The following is an 8,393-nucleotide window of genomic DNA, read 5'->3' as shown; positions in this document are numbered from 1 at the left end:
TTCTATTGATACGGTTACTGTAACATGGATGGATGTTTCTGGCTTTAGCCAGGAGACAGAGACTCTGAGTCCCTTTGAGGGTCCCCTGGGGTTTTCTCTCCTTCGGTTATTGGTGACTTATCTGTTAGTGGGATTTGGCTTTATAAAGGGGTTAGTATTTACAGTAAATGGATTGCTGGGTTGACAGGTGTTTCTTTTTTCTTTAGGCCTATTTACATTAAAAGATTGGTTGTTTCTATTTCTCTGCCACTGTAAGCAGTTTCTGGGGTTTCTACTGGGTTTGTCTTTTCATAATTTGTTTCGCAAGGTGGTGTCCTAAATGGTTTCGACTGACGGTAGCACCTTGTGGCCTCAGGTCTGTGCGGTCTAAGGTGATTGGCACGGTCTATGTACATTCGGTGGAGGCCTGTTATCTTTATGGACACAAATGGAATCTTGACTTATTTCCTCAGCTGTTCTCATCAGTCACTTCTATGTTTCTATGGCCTGTAAATACAGTACAGAAGACTGCAGTACATTTAGACTGCCTTTTAAAACCTGTTCCGTCCCTTCTGCAGGTAGCAGTGAATGTGTCTGTCTCCGTCATAATAGTTAATAGTCCTAATTTCATTATTATATTACTACTCCTCCCGGTGTTTTCCATGGAGATCTTTTTTTTTTTTTTTAAATTTTTTTTTCGACGTTTATTTATTTTTGGGACAGAGAGAGACAGAGCATGAACGGGGGAGGGGCAGAGAGAGAGGGAGACACAGAATCGGAAACAGGCTCCAGGCTCTGAGCCATCAGCCCAGAGCCCGACGCGGGGCTCGAACTCACGGACCGCGAGATCGTGACCTGGCTGAAGTCGGACGCTTAACCGACTGCGCCACCCAGGCGCCCCTCCATGGAGATCTTTTAAGGTATGATATGTGAAGTGTAGGCCATCGTCTTGTCCACTTTGTTGCTATTGGTCAAGTGAAACCCTTTGAAATTAGTATTATTTTCTCCCGATGATCTAAGGTGTTAAGTTTTAACATCAGCGGTAAGGGGCCCGAGATGTACAGTTTCTGCTTCTGGAGGATCAAATTCTCTCCTCCTCCGGTCCATAAATCTCACAGGCTTGGGGTTTCTGTGTCCAGATCAGTTTGCTGGAATCCTGTTCGAATTTCCTGTCATTTCTGGGCTGGCGTAAGTTCTCACTTTGGGGACTGACCGGATACGGTTTTATCTACAGGCATACCTGAGAGGTAGCGTGGGCTCCGTTCCATACCACTGCAATGAAGCAAATATCACAGGAAAGGTGGTCAAAAGAATCTATGGCTTCCCAGTGCATGTAACACATCTGTTGACGCTATATTGCGGCCTATGCGATAGCAGGATTTCCAAAGAAACAGTCTACATACCTTTACTGCCAAAAAACAAGAAAAATGCTGCAGAGCATCTGAGTTCCCAGTGAGTCACAATCTTTTCGCTGGTGGAGGATCCCGTCTCAGTGCTGATGGCTGCTGACTGATCGGGGTGGTGCTCGCCGAAGGCCGGGGAGGCTGTGGCAATTTCTTAAACTAAGACGACAGGGGAGTGTGCCACGACCTTCCACAAATGACTTCTCCATAGCACGGGACGCTGCTTGATAGCATTTTACCCACAATTTTGAACTCCTTTCAAAATTGGAGGCAATCCCCCCAAACCCTGTCACTGCTTTATCAACCAAGCCTCTGTGATAGTCTCAATCCCTTGCTGTCGTTTCAACAGTGTTCACGGCATCTCTTCACCAGGACAGGATCCCATCTCAAGAAACCGCTTTCTTGGCTCATCCATCAGAAGCAACGCCTCATCGGCTCAAGTTTTATCATGAGATTGCAGGCAGGAAGTCAGTCCTGTCTTCAGGCTCCATTTCTTTCTTCTTGTTCTTTTTCTTTTTTTGTAATTTACATCCATGTTAGTCAGCGTATAGTGCAAGAATGATTTCACGAGTAGAATCCAATGATTCATCCCCTACCTATAACACCCAGTGCTCATCCCAACAAGTGTCCTCCTCTTTTCTTTTTTATTAAAAAAAAATTTTAATGTTTATTTATTCTTTTTTTTTTAATTTTTTTAACGTTTATTTATTTTTGAGACAGAGCATGAACGAGGGAGGGGCAGAGAGAGAGGGAGACACAGAACTGGAAGCAGGCTCCAGGCTCTGAGCCATCAGCCCAGAGCCCGATGCAGGGCTCGAACTCACGGAGTGTGAGATCGTGACCTGAGCTGAAGTCGGACGCTTAACCAACTGAGCCACCCAGGCGCCCCAATGTTTATTTATTCTTGAGAGAGAGACAGAGTGTGAGTTGAGGAGAGGCAGAGAGAGACAGAGGGAGACACAGAATCCGAAGCAGGCTCCAGGCTCCAAGCTGTCAGCACAGAGCCTGACGTGGGACGTGAACTCACAAACCGCAAGATCATCACCTGAGCCGAAGTCGGATGCTTAACCCACTGAGCCACCTATGTGCCCTACCAACAAGTGTCTTCCTTAATGCCCCTTGCCCATTTAGCCCATACCCCCACCAAAAACCCCTCCAGCAACCCTCAGTTTATTCTCTGTATTTAAGAGTCTTTTATGTTTTGTCCCCCTCCCTGTTTTTATATGATTTTTGCTTCCTTTCCCTTAATGTTCATCTGTTTTGTATCTTAAATTCCACGTATGAGTGAAGTCATATGATATTTGTCTTTCTCAGACTGGCTAATTTCGCTTAGCATAATACACTCTAGCTCCATCCATGCTATTGTAAATGGCAAGATTTCATTCTTTTTGGTTGCCGAGTAACACTCCATTGTATATATATATATATACCCAATCTTCTTTATCCATTCATCCATCGATGGACATTTGGGTTCTTTCCATACTTTGGCTGTTGTGGATAGTGCTGCTGTCAACATGGGGGTGCATGTGTCCCTCCGAAACAGCACACCTGTATCCCGTGGATAAATGCCTAGGAGTGCAATTGCTGGGCCGTAGGGTAGTTCTATGTTTAGTTGTTTGAGGAACCTCCATCCTGTTTTCCAGAGTGGCTGCACCAGCTTGCATTCCCACCAGCAGTGCAAGAGGGTTCCTCTCAGGCTCCAGTTCTAATTCTAGTTCTTTTGCTGTTTCCACCACATCTGCAGTCATGTCCTCTGCTGAAGTCTTGAATTCCTCAAAGTCACCCCTGAGGGTTAGAATCAACTTCTTCCAAGCTCTTTGTTAATGTTGATATTTTGACCTCTTCCCACGAATCACGAATGTTCTTAATGGCATTAAAAAAAAAAAAAAATGGTGAATCCTGGGGCACCTGGCTGGCTCAGTCTGTAGAGCACGTGACTCCTGATCTCAGGGTCATGAGTTCAAGCCCCATGTTGGGCCTAGAGCTTACTTTAAAACAAAACAAAACAACAACAACAAAAAACGGTGAATCCTTTCCAGTTTACTTTACCCTGGTCCATCAGAGGAATCGCCACGGCGGCTCTGGCAAGCTACAACATGTATTACTTTTTTTTTTTAATTTCTTTAATGTTTATTTATTATTGAGAGATGGAGAGAGACAGAGCATGAGCAGGGGAGGGGCAGAGAGAGGAGGAGACACAGAATCCGAAGCAGGTTCCAGGCTCTGAGCTGTCAGCACAGAGCCCGACACGGGGCTCGAACTCACAAACCGCGAGATCATGACCTGAGCCGAAGTCGGACGCTCAACCGACTGAGCCACCCAGGCACCCAAACATGTATTACTTAAATAAGAAAACTTGAAAGTCAGAATTACTCCTTTTTCCATGGCCTGCAGAAGGGATGTTGTGTTAGCTAGCAGGCAAGAAAAAAATTAAAATCTCTTGCTATGCCTCCATCAGAACTCTTGGGTGACCAGGTACACTGTCAAGGAGCATTATGAAATAAATCCTCCCTGCAGAGCAGTTCTCAACAGTAGGCTTCAAATCTTCAACCGATCAGATTGGACACAGATGTACTGTCATCTAGGCTCTGTTGCCCCATTTCTATAGCACAGGCAGTGTGGTTGAGCATAATTCTCCAGGGCCGTAGAATTTTCAGGATGGTGAGCGGGCACTGCCTTCCGCTTACAGTCACCAGCTGCATCAGCCCCTAACAGGAGAGTCGGCGCGTCCTCTGAGGCTGTGAAGCCCAGCCCTGCCTGCTAGATCTCTGGGTCCCTTGCTCCACATCAGCACCCGCTGCTTCCCTCCTTCACTCTGAGGTTATGGACTCCACTCCCTTCCTAAAACCTCATGGACCTTCCTTTCCTGGCGGCAGACTTCTCTTCTGCAGCTTCCTCACCTCTCTCAGCCTTCCTAGAGTCGCAGAGAGTTGAAGCCTTGCTCCGGATGAGGCTTTGGCTTAAGGGAAGGTTGTGGCTGCTTTGATATTTTGTCCAGACCACTAGCAACTTCTCTCCGTATCAGCAACTCGGCTGTCTCACTTTCTTAGCATGTGTGTTCACTGGAGTAGCACTTTTAATTTGTCTCAAGAACTTTTCCCTTGCAGTCGTGGCTTGGCTAGCCAGTGCAAGAGGCCTAGCTTTTGTTCGTTCTCAGCTTTTGAGATGCCTTCCTCACTAAGCTTAATCATTTCTAGCTTTTGAGTTCAAGTGAGAGACAGCAACTCTTCCTCTTACTTGAACACTTAGAGGCCACTGTAGGGTTATTAATTGGCCTCATTTCCAACCTGTTGTGACTGGAGGAATAGGAGACCTGAGGGGCGAGAGAGAGAGAGAGAGAGAGAGAGAGAGAGAGGGAGGGAAATGATGGAGCGGTCACGACACACACAACATTTATTAAGTTCACCTTCTTATATTCTGGTCCCCAGAACAATTAAAACAGTAACATCAAATATCACTGATCACAGATCACCGTAACAGATATAGTAACAACGGAAAAGATTGTAATATCGTGAGAATTACTAAAATGTGACACAGAGACACAAAGTGAGCAAACGTTTTGGGGAAAAAGCATTGATACACTTGGTTAGGCAACGTTGCCACAAATTTTCAATCTATAAAAAATGCAATGTTGGGGAGCCTGGGTGGCTCAGTCGGTTGAGCGTCCGACTCCTGAGCTCAGGTCGTGATCGCACAGGCCGTGAGTTCGAGCCCCGCGTCGGGCTCTGTGCTGACAGCTCAGAGCCTGGAGCCTGCTTCGGGTTCTGTGTCTCCCTCTCTCTCTGCCCCTCCCCTGCTCATGCTCTGTCTCTCTCTGTCTCCAAAATAAATAAAAACATGAAAAAATAATTTTTTAATGCAATGTCTGCCAAGCACAATAAAGCAACGAGCAATACAATGAGGTATGCCTATAGTTACATTTAGTTCCATGTTCCATTTTTTGATTAATTTTGTGAAGTGTGTAAGGTCCGTGTCTAGACATATTTTTCTGCAATACCCTGCTGTTCCAGCACCACTTATGGAGGAGACACTCTTTCCTCTATTGTATTGTCTTTCCTCCTTTGTCAAAGATCAACTGACTATGTGGGTCATTTTCTGGGCTCTCTATTCTGTTCCACTGATCTGTTCTTTCACCAATACCGTACCGTCTTGATCACTGTAGACTTACATTAAGTCTTGAAGTTGTTGGGTAGTGTCTGTATTCTAACGTCATTCTTCCCCTTTAATATTGAGTGGGCTATTCTGGATCTTTTGCCCTCCGTGTAAATTTAAGGATCACTTTGTTGATATCCACATAATAACTTGCTGGGATGTAACTGAGATTTGTTTCTTCTCTAAGTGTATTAGCTTGGATTTCCTCTCTAAGTCAGTCATCATTGCTTATCCACTTTCCATCTTCCAAAATGTTGTTGACATCTCCCATGATGATGTTGAAAAGTATGATGATGGGGGACATCTTTGCCTCATTCCTGATCATAGTAAGAAAACTCTGAGTTTCTCACCATTTAAGTATAACAACATTTGTACATTTCTTGCAGATGCTCTTAAATTGAGCAAGTTCCCCTCTATTCCTAGATTGCTGAGTTTTTATCATAATTGATGTGGAATTTTATCAAATGTTTTTCCTGCATCTATTGCCCAGAAACAGGGCAAGTGTCGGAAGAGACTAGGTCACAGTTGGTCGTAATCGGGGATACAAGACATATGCCCATTCCAAACCCTAACCTACAGAAATATGTACATTGTACCTGAAGATAAAGCTTAAGAGTCTGGACTGCCTTGCTCAGATGGGGCCTCTCTAGCTGCTGGGGTGTCCTTCACTAAGAGACACCTGGGAACCTTGATGACTGGTTAGCACAGGAATTCATCAGGTACCCGGCAAAATGATTCTACTGTTGCTAGTTTAAAGCTAACGCCTCTGAAAGGTTTGGGGGTTGTGCTCTCTCTCCCCTGGAGGCTAGGCAGGCAGATGAGGACCAGTCTGAACTCCACGGGTCTGTCGTGTCCCGGTTACCTAAGGTTGGCTGATGGGGTACATTCTTCACATGTGTGCATCAATAGTTCAGGGTAGGGGCACCTGGCTGGCTCAGGCCATACAGCATGTAACTCCTGATCTCGGGGTCACGAGTTCAAACCCCATGCTGGGCAGAGAGCTTGAAAAAAATTTTTTAATAGTTTTAAATTTTTTCATTTTATTTTAGAGAGGGGGGTGGGAGGGAGAGAGAGAGAGAGAGCGAGAGAGAGAGAGAATGAGTCCCAAGCAGGCTCCATACTCAGTGCAGAGCCTGATGCAGGGCTCAATCCCATGACTCCAGGATCATGACCTGAGCCAAGATCAAGAATCAGACGTTCAACTGATTGAGCCACCCAGGCACCCCTAAAATTTTTTTAAAAAAAGAAAAAAAAAGGGGTGCCTGGGTGGCTCAGTCGGTCCAGTGTCCGACTTCGGCTCAGGTCATGATCTCACAGTCCGTGGGTTTGAGCCCCACGACGGGCTCTGTACCAACAGCTCAGAGCCTGGAGCCTGCTTTGGATTCTGTGTCTCCCTCTTTCTCTGACCCTCCCCCGTTCATGCTCTCTCTCTCTCTCTCTGTCTCAAAAATAAATAAATGTTAAAAAAAAAAATTTTTTTTTTAAAGAAAAAAAAATAGTTCAGGGTGGCCACGACCTCTTACAGTGAAAGTCTCAGTAGAAGCCAGGTCATGCGAGCAGGCTGTTGACAGTACAAAGAACCTGCCAATTTCAAGCCCAAACCCCCACACATGTGCCTGTTCCCCATGAAGGCACAGCTGGAAGAAACTGCTGCCTTGCTAAGATGAAGCTGGGCTGGCTAACTCGGGTATCCTTCACCAAGAGACACTTGGGAGCCTTGATTGCTGGAGAAGCCACAGACCTCATTAGGAAGCCACTCCAAATACGGACTGTTGCCAGTTTAAAGCTTCTGCCTTGAGGTGCCTGGTTCACTCAGTCAGTTGAGCATCCGACTTCGGCTCAGGTCATGATCTCGCGGTTCGTGAGTTCGAGCCCCGAGTCGGCCTCTGTGCTGACAGCTCAGAGCCTGAAACCTGCTTCGGATTCTGTGTCTCCTTCTTTCTCTGCCCCTCCCCCACTCACACTCTGTCTCTGTCTCTGTCTGTGTCTGTGTCTCTCTCTTTCTCAAAAATAAATAAATATTTTTTAATTAAATAAATAAATACAGCTTCTGCCTTAAAAAGATTTTTCTGGAGTTGGGCTCCCTCCCGGGTGGAGGCTGTGCAGTTGGTGGGAACCAGCCTGAGCTCCAGAGGCCTGGAGTGCCCATGCTGCCAAGGGTGGCTGATGTATATTGTGTAACCATGAGCCACTTGGATTGGTTCAGCAAGGGACCTGAAACAGGGTCAGTGCTGAGAGAACCAGACACAGGAGTGGTGTATTGTGGGTCCACGGAATCTGGATAATTCCAAGCCCTAACCTCCACAAACGCCTACGTGGGGGCCGATGGCAGGGCACCCTAGAATATGCCACGATGGCATATTATTTTGAATTAAAGTTACTTACACAGTCAATGCAAGAATACCCTCTGCCCCCCTTTTCTCTAGAAAGCAGGAAATGAATCTCCCCTGTGAAACGTACCCTTCCTGTACCAAGAGGTAAAGACACATCCTTATTTCCAGAGATAGAGCACTCAGAGCTGAGAAGGCTAGATAAACAAACCTTATCACTTTTACTAATTTATTTTCCCAGCCCAAACCCAGTTTAGATTCCCTTTCTTTTTTGCGAGAGAGAAAGAGAGAGCATGCACGTGCATGAGCAAGTGAGCATGAGTCGGGGAGGGGCGGAGGGAGTGGAGAGAGGATCCTAGGCAGGATCCATGGCTAGTGTGGAGCCCGACACAGGGCTCAGTCTCACTACTGTGTGATCACGGCCTGAGCCAAAAATCAAGAGTTGGAGGCTTAACCTACCGAGCCACCAGGCCCCCCTAGATTCCCTTATTTTTTTTCATGCTTATTTATTTTTGAGGGGGGTGAAGGG

At 46.1% G+C, this 8,393-nt stretch overlaps 2 long non-coding RNA genes across 2 annotated transcripts in view; both read right to left on the bottom strand.

The window, feature by feature from the left end:
- Window positions 1–894: 894 nt before the first annotated feature.
- LOC121033433 (uncharacterized) lies at window positions 895–2,535 on the bottom strand. Its single transcript, XR_005791897.1, has 3 exons — window positions 2,477–2,535; window positions 1,383–2,011; window positions 895–1,251 (listed from the first exon to the last, which is right to left on the bottom strand). It is a non-coding gene; the product is annotated as an uncharacterized LOC121033433 (long non-coding RNA).
- A 2,620-nt stretch (window positions 2,536–5,155) lies between these two features.
- Window positions 5,156–8,393, bottom strand: part of LOC121033432 (uncharacterized) — a 40,521-nt gene continuing 37,283 nt past the window's right edge. Inside the window, exon 3 of the long non-coding RNA XR_005791895.1 lies at window positions 5,156–5,200. This is a non-coding gene — a long non-coding RNA (uncharacterized LOC121033432). The remainder of the gene's footprint in view (window positions 5,201–8,393) is intronic.

This window comes from Herpailurus yagouaroundi, unplaced genomic scaffold (assembly GCF_014898765.1).
Source record: "Herpailurus yagouaroundi ecotype Mexico unplaced genomic scaffold, PumYag 159, whole genome shotgun sequence".
Classification (NCBI taxonomy): domain Eukaryota; kingdom Metazoa; phylum Chordata; class Mammalia; order Carnivora; family Felidae; genus Herpailurus; species Herpailurus yagouaroundi.
This window is presented reverse-complemented; position numbering and strand designations above follow the sequence as displayed.